At 38.1% G+C, this 15320-nt stretch overlaps 1 long non-coding RNA gene across 2 annotated transcripts in view; it reads right to left on the reverse strand.

Moving 5' to 3' along the window:
- Positions 1-553: 553 nt before the first annotated feature.
- Positions 554-15320, reverse strand: part of LOC148318344 (uncharacterized) — a 62494-nt gene continuing 47727 nt past the window's right edge. Inside the window, exon 4 of one of the 2 annotated variants that reach the window (XR_015839860.1) lies at positions 554-812. This is a non-coding gene — a long non-coding RNA (uncharacterized LOC148318344). Of the gene's footprint in view, positions 813-12830; positions 13010-15320 lie in introns of those variants that run through there. The other variant, XR_015839861.1, reaches the window with a different exon arrangement.

Here is a 15320-nt window from a genome sequence, read left to right on the forward strand (position 1 = left end):
AGCGGTTGTGGCAGGGAGGTGTCAAAACATATTGTGAAAAGTCCATGTTAACGTTAATTGGATTTTTGGGCTTCTGAATGACCAAAAATACGTAACAGGTAAGCCTGGCGGAAAGTTGTTGACATTCAGAACGGAAACTGAAGACGAGCTAATGAAGAAGCACCACTTGACCGTTTTCAAAGACTTCTCGAGGATTGGACTTTTATTTTCATCTGTTTAACGCCGCATAAAAAGGCTCGTGCGTGAACATTGAAAAAATTGCAAGGATTTGTACCTTTCTGAGATGACTTCATTCTTAAACACCCCTTAACGGGAAAATATTTTGAAAAAGGTATGTCATCTGAATGTCTTCATTGCTCTTTTGAGGGTACTTTTTTTCTTTTATTTATTGATTTATTTATCTATTTATTTATTTATTAATTTGTTTATTTGTTTATTTATGTATTTATTTATAATTTATTATTTATTATTTATTTATTTGTTTGTTTGTTTTTTATTTATTTTATTATTTTTTTTACGAAAAACAGCATTAAAGTTAAATGTCGGACAATTCGCAAAGCAAGTTATTCATCTTATGACAGCCTCAGAAGGTGCCGTTTGGCTTTCGGGAACTTTGACAGAACTCCCCCCCCCCCGACACCTGTACAAAGCCCGGCATCGTTGACGCCCGGCTTTCAGTCGTATTCATGTTGTAAGCAGTGGAGATGTGTCGTGGCGCTCAGTAGGACTTCCCAGAGGGAGGCTGATGTTCTTTCAGTCGCATTTCTCATGGAGGCACTTGAAGAATATGCGAAGGAGGATGCGAGCAAAAACTGTCAGAAGCAAGAAAAATGTTTTGTATCATTGAAATGAATGCAGACAATGTTTTAAGTGACTTCAAGCGCAAGGACATGCAACTCGATGCAAAATGACGACTTTTGAACAATTCTGGATACAAACTTGCTCACCGGTTACTTCTCTCATATTTGCAACATGAAATCAAAATGCCATCCCATAACTTATAAGTGACTTTAGGATCTTTCTACAAGACCGTAAAACAAATGTTCCCCTTTTCCAGGCCCCACTGAAAGGAACACATTTATTTGCATTTCCCAAAAAGTTTCCAAAAAAAACCGCATTGCTTCCTTCATCATATTTTTTATCGAATGGGACTGAAAAAAAGAAATGGTCTCTTGATACACATACAGCGAGCCTCCTTCACTCTGGAATTAGCTCTATAAAGATGGGAACGTATCCTTTGAAACTGCCGTGCTTCGGAAAGGTGCTAACAGCACATATTTAGAAAAGCGCTCAAAGGAGCAACAGTCAGCTTCGGTAAAGAAAGCCGAGAGGCTGGTTACGGCTCGCCATTTCGACATCACTGAAGCATGAAACAAGATGTCAAACTGGAAACGATTGGAGGAAAAAGTGCGTTCTCTCGGCTCAACATTATACTCCCCCGGTGACTTCAAACTTTCTTTTGTTTCAAATCAAATCATGGGGATCCTGACTATAAATATTAGGATTATAAATAATGAATGATAGGTGGCCTCTCTATTATTTATTAGGATTGTTTAAAATGTGTTCTGGATTTGTGCTATTTTTTCTCTATTTTTTTTGTAACAAAAAGAAAAATCTGATTTTTATAAAAAAAAAAAAAAAAATGAAATGAAGTCTTCACTCAATGTTGTATAACTCGGAGCATCTGTGCTTTTATACAGTTTTTGCTCAAGGACTTCTAACGTGTAGTTCCACAAAGGTTAAATGGAGGCAATTCAACCTTTTTGGGAGAAGTTTCACCTTTAATCCAAACCACTTTCTTGTTGTTGGAGTTGTTGGCGAGACTGATGAATAACCGTCCCGCATACTAATCAGCTGCCTGGTGGCAAAACAACCACCAAAGATTGTCTCATTCCACACGAGGAAAGATTACTCATACTTCATCAACGGTCATGTGACTCCATTTGTGAAGCTCAAAAAAAACTCTAATCACTTAAATTAAAGCAGGGGTCCCCAATCACTGGCCCGCGGCCCGGCCGCCGCAAAAAAAAAAAGAAAAATGACAGTTGTCGCATTATGCTAATATTAAACACACAAGCTTTGATCTCAATGACAGAAATTCTGAAATCAAATTACTGTGAAACAAGCAAATCCCTCATCAATACATTTGTTTCCTGCATTTCCTAATTCGCCTCACATAGACTGAGTAATCAGTGCAATATTTATTTCCCATGCATATTTTGTGCTTTCTCTGAATGAAATATTAATAGGTTCCAGATATCATTTGAGCTGACAGCACGGTAAGAACAGAAGACCGCATTAATTCGTTCGGACAGATGAACAGTTGGCTGTTTACCAAAGATCTAGATCAGGGGTCGTGTAAACTTTTTGATTGGGGGGGCCACAATGGGTTCTAAAATTTGACAGAGGGGGCCGGACCAGGAGCAAAATACATTTAATTTTTTAATGAAAGTGAACAAAAGCATTACAACAATATATGTGTGTTTGAAAAACCACTATTTAGAAAATAAAACATTAACAAGATTTATTCATTAAATTTTTTTTCAAATCCAGCAGGCCGGATTAAAACGTTTAACGGGCCGCTTGTGGCCCTCGGGCCGTAGTTTGCCCACGCCTGATCTAGATCATACAAAGGAAAAAAAATTGCTTCCAAGATGGCGAATTATCTTGTAAATTAAAAACTAAATGAATGTATTGAGGCTCGGCGTTCGGGCTTCAGGACAAAATTCCCCGAAAATTGTCTCCACTCTTCCACTGATACGACGCGCCATTCTAGCGAATCTGATGAATCGGTCTTGCTAATTCTTGCGTACACAACTTGACTTTGTGTGATGTATTATAGATGGCCTGCAGATAGTTCTCAGGAATCGATAGGCGCCTGGATGATGTTTCTCAGAGACACGCAGATCTTTGAGCTCTTTGAAAAGGTTCCTGTCGCGAGTGATCAATTGAAAATCATGTTTGCCCAAACTCACGCGTGAGCACTTTCTTTGTCTCTGGGAAAGGTGAGTGTTGTGCATGATCTGCTGACTAAGCCCTCTTTTGAAAAAGTGGTGACAAAAGAAAACAATGTAAAGAAAGATCAGGTGGGACTTTATGCAAATTGGCTGTGTTAGATCTGAATTAATCTTTTGTTAAAGGCTGTTGCCAAGAAAATAGCGCAGATGTTCTTTGAATGTATACTTGAATTCAATTTGTTTTGTTGGAGAGCTTGTTTATACTTTGCCTTAGAGCAGGGGTGGGCAAACCTTTTGATTGGTGGGCCACAATGGGTTCTAAAATTTGACCAGGAGCAAATGGATGAAATGTTTTGGTAACCTCACCTGATCGGAGAAAAAGAATATATTTAATTTTAAATAAAATTGAACAAAAGCATTACAACAAAATATATGTCTTTGAAAAACGGCAGTATTTGGAAAATAAAACATGAACAAGGTTTATTCATTTAATATTTTTCAAGTTCGGCGTGCCGGATTAAAACGTCTAACGGGCCACATGTGGCCCCCGGGCCGTAGTTTACCCACACATGCCTTAGATAAATTCAGATTTTGGCTCACTTCGCAAAAGTTGCTGATGGACCTAAAACTAAAACTCCGCCATTTGACTTATTCATCCGACACTTTTGATGCCGTCAAACCAGCTGATGTGTCTCATCCTCAAAGCCAACCTGGGGGAGCTCCCCAAGCTGCACCTCAATCCTTCAGGGCCTCCCCTCCATTTTCCTCTTTTATCCCCACGTTGCATCGCCGTTCATTAAACTGACCGGGCTCCGCCCTGCAAGATTATTTTCAATCAGTGCTGACGAGAGCAGCAGCCTAGACAGACGAGAATCTTGGCGCTAGTCAGGAAAACAGACTGACGTGACTGCTGAGTGTGTGACCTGCAGCTGACTTTTTTGCATCCATGTAATCAGAGGTGACTGAGCGAAATTCCTTATTTAGCTTTTAAAGCCTTTTGGTTCACCAGAAGATCTAATGTTTCGATTTGTTTTCTTTGGTCGCATGTTTATGGGAGCTGCATTTGAAATGAAAGTCAGTTTTTACATCTCCTCGATTGTATTTTCAGATATTAGCATTGTGTGTTGGTAGAATGGAGCGGGTGATTGACAGGCAAAGCTTCCCTGCTGAAACCCGTTACCCAACCCGGTATAAGCGACAGATAATGGATGGATGGATGTGCACTTTCTTTGGGGTTCAAACTTGAAGATATGCTGTTCCTGACATGAATGGCGTTGCCATTAATTTCATCAGGAAAAGATAATTTCACACCACTGCATAAAGTTTGTTCTAAAATACATTTAAAAACAGCCCCTTTTGTGAAAGTTTCAATGAGGACACATCGTCAACTTTTAAATAAAAATTGCTTTATCTCCAAAGGGGTCTTGTCTTTGGCTTGTCAGTGTATAACTTCAGTCCCAAAGGCGCACCTAATTCAAACACAGCAAGATTATACGGGCTATACGGGTGTGTCACCTGAGAGATGTATTCACCAGATGCTCTATGTTTATTCCCTCCGACTATCTAATCTTCCACCTCACGATTCTCTTTCAATATCTGCTGCGCACACGCTGTTTGTCTTTCATATGGTACAGAGGCTGGTGGTGGTCCTCGGGGGAATTGCGATGTCCCTCCACCAGCCTTTGCTTCTTATTTGCAGTTAGCCTTGGGGAAACCATAGATAATCCTTGGGATATGATATTGGTCTGAAATTATATTTATATATATATATATATATATATATATATATATATATATATATATATATACGTATATATATATATATATACATATATATGTATATATATATATATACGTATATATATATACGTATATATATATATATATGTATATATATATTTATATTATTTAATTATATTTTTATTTATTTATTTATTTTTTATACATATATATATATATATATATATATATAATTTTTTTATTTTTTTATTATTTATGTATATAGATATTTATTTATTTATGTATATATATTTTTTTTAATTAATTTATTTATATATATAAATATTCCGTCATCGGACACAGAAAAATGCACTTGAGGCATTCTGGGAGCACACCCACTGTCTGCAACATGTACGGCTACTTTTTGTATTTCACCTTCACAACCATCATCTGATGCACTGAACCCATCAAGGCTGAGTCAACACCAAGTGTCTTGTTATCATCGAGTTTGGGCTGTCGCTTTAAGTGGCGAAAAAGAAGAAAACAAACAGAGAGGAACATGACCTTCTCTTCAAATTCCACACATATGTTTATTTGAATTAAAACACATTCTGCTATGTGTGACTGGAACTGCGTTTATTTGCAGAGATCGCTGGAGTTATATAATGTATGTTTACCTGACAAGTAGCTTAATCATCATGGGTAGGAACATCTTGGCTGTCCCTGTAAAAGCTTTCCCGACTGATTAAATACTGTCGAACACAAGCAAACCAACATTTTATTGTACGTATGCTACAAATCCAATTTAATTTTCATAACAGTCCCGATTGGGCTATATGCTGAGTTTTTTTTTATTTATTTTTTTTCCAGATACCACACTGTGCCCCTCCCCTATAGGAGCACAATTTGGCAGTTGCTATTTTTACCCTCTCCACCTTCCTTTTGCTTTCTCTTTCATTGAAGAAAATTGTGTGAGTTAGTTGCGACAACTGTGATCAAAAGGTGAGGCTGATACAGAGAGGAGCAAACATGTCATTACCAGCCCTCGAGCCCCTTTCTTTGCATTGTGTGTCCCACATCGATGCGCCTATATGGTCCTCAAAGGGCTTTTATCACAGTCTCCTCATTCAGCAACCGATCTCGCATCAGGAGTAAATAGGGTTCAGTATCTTGTTCAAGGACACTTTGACATTGATTTGAACCGTAACCCTCGGGATGGCGGAAGACTAGCACCTGATCCGTGCCCGCCTTGACTGTTTAAGAAGCCATAATTAGTAGATGAAACGTCTGAGTGTGTCTTCAGTAATCCATATAGGCAATTGAGGATATGAGGGATGTGTTATCAAAGGATCACCTTGATGGCGTCCTTATTTGATCTTTTCCATATCAGAGACTCTTAAGAATCTCGTTTCGCACAAAGACTAGAAAGCCTACAGTTATGCCTTTGCATTAACCATTAGTGGAATCCAAAAAAAAAAAAGAAAACTAACAAAGGCAAGTAATTACAAAGTTAAATAAGGAAGGACCCACATAAATGTTTTTTATGTTGAAAAACTCAATTGTACAACTTCACTTTTAGTGCACAATCTCTGCGGATACATTTTCTATATGCAATAGAAATATACTAATTGCTGTAGTCGTGCTGTCTTTGGAACGTTAGCAATTATATGTTATTGTTCACAAAAACAAATGCACAAAAAAATGAAGAGAAAATGTGAATAAAATACAGAATGGAAACACGGGCTGACGGATGAATGAAGAGGATGCATTTACTGGATGATCGAGGTGGGAACTGATGAATTTACCTAATAATATTTTAATGAATACGTTTGTCGGCATTCCTCTGCAGCACGGGTGTGCAAACTTTTTGATTGGCGGGCCACAATGGGTTCTAAAATTTGACAGAGGGGCCGGACCAGGACCAGATGCATGGAGTGTTTTGGTCACCTCACCTCATCGGAGAAAAAAAATAAATGAAAGTGGACAAAAGCATTACAACAATATAAATGTCCTTGAAAAAAAACCACAGTATTTGGAAAATAAAACATTAACAAGGTTTATTCATTAAATTTTTTTCAAGTTTGGCGGGCCGGATTCAAACGTTTCACGGGCCGCATGTGGCCCCCGGGCCGTAGTTTGCCCACACCTGCTGAATTGTTTCGTCTCTTCAGAAGGACAGCGCAACAACAATCGTCAAACCGTTTCATCCGCAGTCTTTACTTAACTAACCAATCCCTAAAAGTGACAATTCAAGAAGCTAGTTTGAACGCATGCTAAAGGAGTTTGTTCCGGTGTGAACTCTGAAGCAAGATAGCAGACAACATTAACAAATGAGCGTTCAACCTTACATCTGTGTCTAATGTCGCTGCTTAGCGCTTGTTTATGGCTTCTGTCGTCAATGGCACTGTCATCTGTTTGTTCAATAAAACATGCGCCGCTGATGAGAGCAGTTGTGATGAAGAGATTCACACTTTCTCTCTCTGATAAAACACACAAACATATAATAGAATGCAGATGAACACTGACAAAATATATCTTGGCTCATCCCCGTGTGAAAAAATATTTGCTGTGTTTTTCCATCCCTCTATTTTTCTCCCCCGGAATAGTTAATTTTTAATGCCTCATGTTGTTTACCAGACAGGAGTTCTGTGACTTAAAAAAAATAAAAATCCTGGTCTGAATAATCTCCACTTGATTTAGAACAGTAAAATATTTTGCACGCAGTCTGATAAGGGGACCTTGTTTAATATTTGCTCAAGATTACTTTTGTGCAAACCAAAAATTATTATTTTATTGAAGCTATAGCATATTCCATGTAAAATGTATCACCTGGCTCTACAGACCTGACAGCGTATATTTTTTTTTTATTTTTAACGTACTGGAGCTTGAGGGCTGCGACTGACACCTGATGTCACTTTAGAGTACATGTACTCCGTCTGTTGATGTAAGGTTGAAGTAACTACTGTGTAATAACCTAGTGCAGTGTTTCTCAAACATTTTAGCACCTCAAAATTTACTTGGCTCTCTAAAAAGATCAAAAATTAAGATACAGTGATGTAGTAGGCCTAAGTGTTCATAAAAAAAATGTTGCAGAGCTTTAATTTTTAAAAATGTATGATCGTAATATTATGAAGGTTTCACTGCGGTTAAATAATAATTCAGTACTCAACTCAGCTCAACTATTTCAGGAACATTAAAAAAAAAAAAAAAAATCAGCCAACTACAGCGTTTACAAAATGTGTAAATAATTAAATTCAATCATAATTGTGCTTGGAAAAAAACAATTAAATGCAAATTCATTGTACTTAAAAGTTAAATACAACTGAACTGTACTTGTAAACAATGTGTTCTGTTCTGGATCAAAATAAATGTTTAAACGCTGCGCATGGCTACAAGCTTTGGAAGTTTTAAACATGGATTTCTCTGGTACATAAATTCTTCTCAATTTAATTTGAAACTTGTTGCGATATCATTAAGACAAGAACTCAAAGGAGACAAAATATAAAAACACTGGCGGAAGTAGAAAAAAAATAATAATAATCATGCACATACGAATAAGAAACTGTTTATTTTCCTCAAATTAACAAAAATGTCCGTAGGCAGGGATACAAACAAGATAACGGGTCAAGATCAGCTTTTGACACAGCAAAATGAAAAAGCAAAAAACAGCAAAGAGAAATTGACAGGTGTTCCTTCAGAAGAAAATATTAATCTTAAGAGGTGAAGGGATTTTTTTATTTATTTATTTTTTTTATTTATCCAACTGTCACTGGATGTCATCGGCCAATTTCAATTAATTCAGCATTGGAAACTTTGTGCGGTTGCACCACATTGCAATTTATTGCTAACTTTTTAACATAAAAGATTAAATGAATATCATTATTATTAGAATGACAACTCATCTTCCCCATCACCAACTACCCTATTCATTTTTTTTTTTTTTTAATGGAACACTTCCCCTTCCCCTGTGTTTATCTTTCGGGTCAACATACTTCCCAAAGCATGTGTGAGCCAAAACAAATCAGTCAGCTTTTGTTGGTGGCAGAGAGGTAACACAAACACACACAAATCATGTAAGGCAAGAAGCACAATTTTCTTTTCTTTTTTTTTTTTTATGGCCTACCTCGAAAATTACAGCAACTTGCAATTGACTCATTTGCAATTTTGTGCCCGGGAGGCAAAGAAACACAAGCCACACTGCCGGCTCACTTTTTACCAAGAGAGCTATGGCGGAAAGTCACTTGTCTCCATGTTTTGGTTACAAGGAACACAATTCCTTCTATTCATTTAAACCCTTCAATGGAATGGCGAACGTCTTTAATGACACCCCCTTAAAAACTGTAATTTGGCAATGATTTTCTTGTGCCTGGGTTCATGCATGATTAAAAGTGCTGATAGTTTGTGATGAATTAGGCTCAACATCATTTGCAAGCTTTTCATCCATCATCAAACCGAGCTGAGGCAGCCGCTTGCCGTTAAAAGAAATGGACGAAATATCCCAGACAGCTGAGCTGAGTCTATGCTGGAGATGATGTTGAAAGAATTCAAGGCTTTTGGAGCAATTAAAACTCATTCACTACTAGCCGAGTAAATAAAATGGAACTTTGACGACTTTAGCCGTCAATGGCAGTGAAGGAGTTAAAACACTGGAACTGTGTGGGTTAGATGCCGTTGAAACAACAATATAACTTTGCGAGCTGAAAGCACACTCGGTTTCCTTTTCGGGCAGTGGAGCCCGGTGGAGTTTTTAGCATCACGCTATTAGTCTTATTTACTTTTAATGCGACAGAGATAGAGAACACCACACTGCAGCCTTTTATTACAAAGCCTTGAGAAATTGGGGGTCATGCATCACTCTCCCGGTCTTTGTCCGCTCTCTCTGTCTATCTCCTCTAATGTCCCCCCCCCCCCCCTCTCTCTCGATCATCCATCAATTTTCCACTTAGGGCTGAGAGGACGCATTGTCTTAAGTTCACGTATGGCACGCTGAGGTTTGCTTTTTCATAACCCCCACCCCCCCCCCCCTTATCTGTCTGCGTGTTGCCCCGTAATTCACTTAACGGTGGCAAGGCGCAGTCAGAAAATGGAAGAGCTGTTTGTTTTATTGCCCGGCACAGCAGCTGGAGGAGAGGCATGATGAAGTTTTAGGGACTGTCTTCTCAGGAGCGGTGAAAAAAAAAGTGAACATCTGAGTTTGATAGTGACGAGGGTGTGGGATGTTACAATATTTAGCCCCCCCCCCCTCCCTCCCTCAATCGTTTCCGTCGGTTCAGGTGCGCAGGTCCAGAATGTTTAGAACTGCTAATTTGTGCTGCAACATTCTAATAACCAATATCACTTTTGATTCAGTTGCTGTTTTCTCTGCTGAGAATTCCGTTGAGGCGAGACTAAATGGACCAAGAAGCGCCACGTATTTATTGATTAAATGGGACAGGTTGGTCTGCCGTCGTTCCTGTTGCTGCTCCGACTGGCTCACGTTGATCATAAAGGCAATGTAGCTTGAAATAAGTTGAATTCCTTCGACGGCACTCACGAGATCAATTCATGGGTTGAATGTAGTTTGTAATTTGCATTTGTCCAACGTGTGAAAACTGACTTTCGCTCAGGTGCTGATTAAGAGGGGAAAAAAAAAATCTTTTGCTATAGAATGGGATTAGTGAATCCAAAATGACCGGACCCATTTGCATTCAAGCCTTTTGCTGGAAATGAGATTGTCTTTTTTTTTTCTCTACTATACTCACAAATGCTTGGGGAAAAGAATTCACGAGGCTTACACAGTAACTTCAAAAACAGCTACGAAGGGAAGCTGCTCGAGAAAAAGATGACAACCAAGTTGAACGGCTACAACTGAGAGATAGAGTTAAACAGAGACGGAAGAAGAAAGACATATTTCATAACTGGAGCATTAATATGTACTGGGAACTCAAAAGCACGGTGGAATTGTCCAGAATCACAACACTTTGTCTTTATTTACGATATGACCACCGTATTTTCCGGACTATAAGGCGCACCTGTATATATGCTGCCACAACTCTTTTTGGGGATGGGATAAAATTAAATTAAATTAAATTAAATTAAATTAAATTAAATTAAATTAAATTAAATTAAATTAAATTAAATTAAATTAAATTAAAATAAAATAAAATAAAATAAAACAAAAATACACAAGCCGCACCAGACTACAAGCCGCATTTTTCTATGTTGAAAATACATTGTTGTACTGCATGTACAGAAAGATTTTGTACTGTGAATGCACATAAAGGTATATAAACACATTGTTAAAACCGTGCCTTTTAACGCGGCAAAAACCTTGCTAATTAAAACAGAACAGACCCAAGAGAAAAAAAAAAAAAAAATCGAGATTTATTTCGCATATTTTCTGAACTATAGAGCGCCCTCAGTGGTGAAACAAAAAAATCCACAGAAAAGCCTCACCCTTGTATTAGCCACATGATTCAAAATTTCGGAAAAAGAGTGCGGCTTATAGTCCGGAAAGTACGTTACTTCTCAGATTTGAATGTAAAAACATTTACTTGGCAGTCATTGATTCTCTCTCTCACACACACACACACACCCACACGCACGCACACGCACGCACGTCTTCCCTATGACTTATCATTACACCTCATGGAAATAAACTCTTCCCAAATCTATCTTCCTGAATGGATTAACACATCAATCTTAAAAAGCTCGAGTAGATAGCAAGTTCATGATGGGAATTTTCTCAGAGGTCATAGACGCCGCTCTGTCTGCAGATCAGGAAATGGCACGGCACATGATAAGCAAGTGACTGTTTGCTCCCGAAGATTAGGTGTTTGGAAGTCGGCCCGGGCAACGGCCACCTTTATAAACTGTGATTCAAGGACAAACGACAGTAATTTGTTGTGCTTTCCCCACAATCCTCGGCAAATGGCCCAAACTAAATGCAAGGCAAATGATGTAAAATGATCTATAATCACAATTATTTGGGCAAAATCTGCCAAATATTCTCAAATAATTGCTCCTGTGGAAATGTGCACCTAATCTTGCTCCTCTCCTTGCTTCCATCGGGCCTTTAATGTAGAAATTCCCAACTAAGCCTAACAGACGTCAAGACGCACACTTTTGTTTCATAGTGTTACACATATTGCACCGAAACCTGTCTAAATAATTTAGCTGAACTACTGGAGTCATATCGCTGAAGCAATTTCTGCCATGTCAGCTGACAGGAATGACAAAGGCTTTCCAATTGCCTCTGTCAATTATATTCATGTACATGGTAACCTTTACAATTGCAGGAATTCAAGTTTTTGGAGTATGTCTCCAGTTTTCAAATAAGGCAACTTTTGAGTCACATCGCCCCGGTCCTTATTTATGAAAATAATCGTCCCTGTCCATCATCATCCTTTTAAAACGCTTGCATTTGAGCTCGGACTGAGGTCGTACTGTAAAGATGGCTGTATATATTTCACTTCATCCCTTTACTCAAATTAAATGCAATTTAATGCGTATTTTTGGCTCTCAATTGCTTCTTCACACACGCTGTAATTGTCTCGGTTAGGAACAATCACAGGGACGGACGAAAACTCACTTCCAACCTTGCTCAGCCCGTCGTTTTTTTGTTTTTTTTTTAAAAACTCTCGCACTCCTTTCCCAAAATGCAATTTCCATCTCTTATTATAAGCATTCATGTTATGCATATTTCTTATCTCTACTGAACTGGTCTTACCTGGTGAAGTATGTCTTTATCCAAGGAAGCAAAACTTTGGCTTCAATATCAGACACTCAACCCATTATCTCAGCAGGCAAATTTCCTTCCTGACAAAGGCAGAGGTAGACAAGTGGGGAAAAAAGCTTGTTTTGTCCAAGTGCTTGTTTTTTCTACTGACTGAGAAAACTTCCTTGCACATTTGTTGTATTACGGACGTTATTTCATGGAGATATATCGAGAGAGTATTTACCTTTCGAGAAAATTGTCCATTTTGTTTTTCTCTTTGTCATCAGGTAGCAGGCAGACTTTTTCCTGAAGTGATTCTACAAGGTGCCGCTTACGTCAACCTAAGTTATTATACTTTTACTCACCTTTTGGTACTTTTTAAAAAAATATTTTTTTAATTTCAAGAGATTAACGTGCTGCCCGTTCACCAAAAAACAACCATCACCTTTATCATCATTATCATTTTCTGTATGAATTTCTATTGTCTACTTCATGGTGACCTTTTTTTTTTTTTTCAATTCAATTCCCATGTTGTCCCTGAGTTGACTTCTCTCCAGAGACTGTAAATTGCTTGTTGGTGTGAATGTCGTTCTGTACGTACTCCGTCTCTCGGGTGAGGTTTCAGCATCCTGCAGCCCTGCAAAGGAAAAGCAGTGACTGGAAGAATGGATGTACCGGCTACGCTTATTAGAAATCCAGCAAATATTTTTTCAGTGACTCTGAATCCACCAGTCAGGGTCACATAAAAGGTCATAAGGGCACATGTAATAGGATCAAGGCTTAAATCCACTCCAATGATCGAATAGAATGCGACACAATTCAAACTGGGAGTCCGTCAGTGTAAAGGTCACTTTGTCCATGTCACACTATCTTTAAGAATAAGAGATCAGTATTAATTTTTTTTTTTTTTAATTCTTTTTCACACCTATGCACAAAGCTTCCCTTTCGATTGTATTGGCAGAGCGGACATACAAAGTCACCCTTTTCTCCGCAGTCTCCCCCACCTTTCTACCTCTCATATTTAGCAGAATTAGATGCCACTCCTCCAGCCATGCCTGTCTCCGCTTTAATTGGCATTTGATATTCCGCGCTTGTCATTTCAAGAGGGAGAACAAGGAGTTGCCATTCATCATGGCCGCTATAAAGCAGGGGCCGGGGTTGAGGTGTCACTCAGCCTGATGGCTCTGTAATGTGCTTTGGGTTACAGACATCCCTGAGCCGCCTGTCAGTTAGCTCAACGCTCCATCTTCGCCCTTATTTAGAAGACCGCTATTTCATTTAGCCACCCCGTCCATCAGTGGAATGCTGTCCTTTTAAACCGTTCACTTTTTAAGCCTTATTTTCCTGGTCGTCCAAAGGTATAATCCATCGGGGTCTGCGTCGCGGAAGTGACGACAATGTAGAAAAAAAAATTCAAAAGTCTCCAATAGACCGTGCAAAATACTGTAAGCAATATTGGCTAATATGCTGTACAATTGGGAAAAATGATCGAACACAATGAGGCACGACGGAATGAATAGGAGGGTTTTTTTGAGTCGAGCTGAGCCAGCGCGAAGACCAATAAGCGCTGTCCAAACACCTAAGATAATATATGTTGTTATCCAACACGGCAATGAGAGCGGAACAAGTCAAGGATTCACTCAAGGAGGACAGGAGACCGAGGTTGCTTTTAAACGCTGCCAAAAAGTTCAGGGGAAAAAAAGTAGTCAATGGCAGACAATAAAAAAATAAATATTTTTTTTTTTAAACAAATCTGAAAATATTATGAGAGCACTTTTTCAGTTATCTCCAAATGACAAATTGATGCCTTCAGACTGCAAATTTTAGAGACACAATTGCAACATTGTGACATGGGAAAAGCACCGGTAGAAATAAAATGCAATAAAGAGCGTCTGTATATGATTACGATGCACTGATCCAATCAAAATTTGATACAAACAGAAATATTAGAGGGAAGTACTGCTTATATCTGCCGCCAAATGACCGGGCTTGTCGATGGATCATTCTGATGACATAACAGTCAAAATGTAGGATTGTGTCTGGCGGATATCCGACATTTTCAGGCCAAGAAAATCGTAGCTGAATTAATCGTAGATTAGTCAGAACGATGCGACGGATGAACATGTGACCTATCAAATCTTCAGTAGAAAAGATGGTAAGATTGTGTTGCTGTGTTTAATTTTCACACTTTCTCCCGGCTTTTTTTTTTTTCTTTTCGGAGAGATGCGACTTTTTAGGCACAAAATGAATATTAAATCACGTTTTTGAGGATAACCTTTTTATTCATTTATTTTTTATTTTTTTAAATTGTTACCGCTGTGGCAAAGCTCAATGTGACTGTTATTGTGACGCCATCAAAATGGTGATTTTTTTTTTTTTTTTTTTTTTCCGATGGAAAGAAAATTAATTTAAGATTACAATAAAGTATAGTGCAATTCTTTATTGTAACCTAAAATTTTATATCAACAAATACAGCAAAGCATTGTTTTTTTTTATGCATATATCCATCCAACCTCTGCAAAACAACTTAAATTTTTTTTTTTTTTTTTTTTTTTTAAGCCAAGGTGAAATGTCAATTTCACACAATCAGTTCTGCTATTATAAAGTAATTAAGGCATGATTTTTGGGATGATTGTATTCGACAGACAAAGTACTTGGTAATACTAATTTGACTTCTGAGAAGCAAGTTGAGAGCAATTAATAATCAATGGACTGAAACACTTTCCCAGAATACGGAGTTTCATTTTCATGAAACGTAATTGGACTGCATGTATTAATACAGAGGCCCCGACTCACCAGTCGCATCCACAAAGTTATCAAGAGCTTTAATTTCGATAATCAGGATCATCCACCTGTAGCGCTTTCAAAACGTCTTTGTTCTTCTCAATCATCAGTCCATTCTCTGCTTACTTTTTTTTTTTTTTTTTGACAGTCGATTAACTCATAAA

Source organism: Idiotropiscis lumnitzeri, chromosome 19, assembly GCF_059441095.1.
Source record: "Idiotropiscis lumnitzeri isolate Australia: NSW breed Sydney's pygmy pipehorse chromosome 19, RoL_Ilum_1.0, whole genome shotgun sequence".
Classification (NCBI taxonomy): domain Eukaryota; kingdom Metazoa; phylum Chordata; class Actinopteri; order Syngnathiformes; family Syngnathidae; genus Idiotropiscis; species Idiotropiscis lumnitzeri.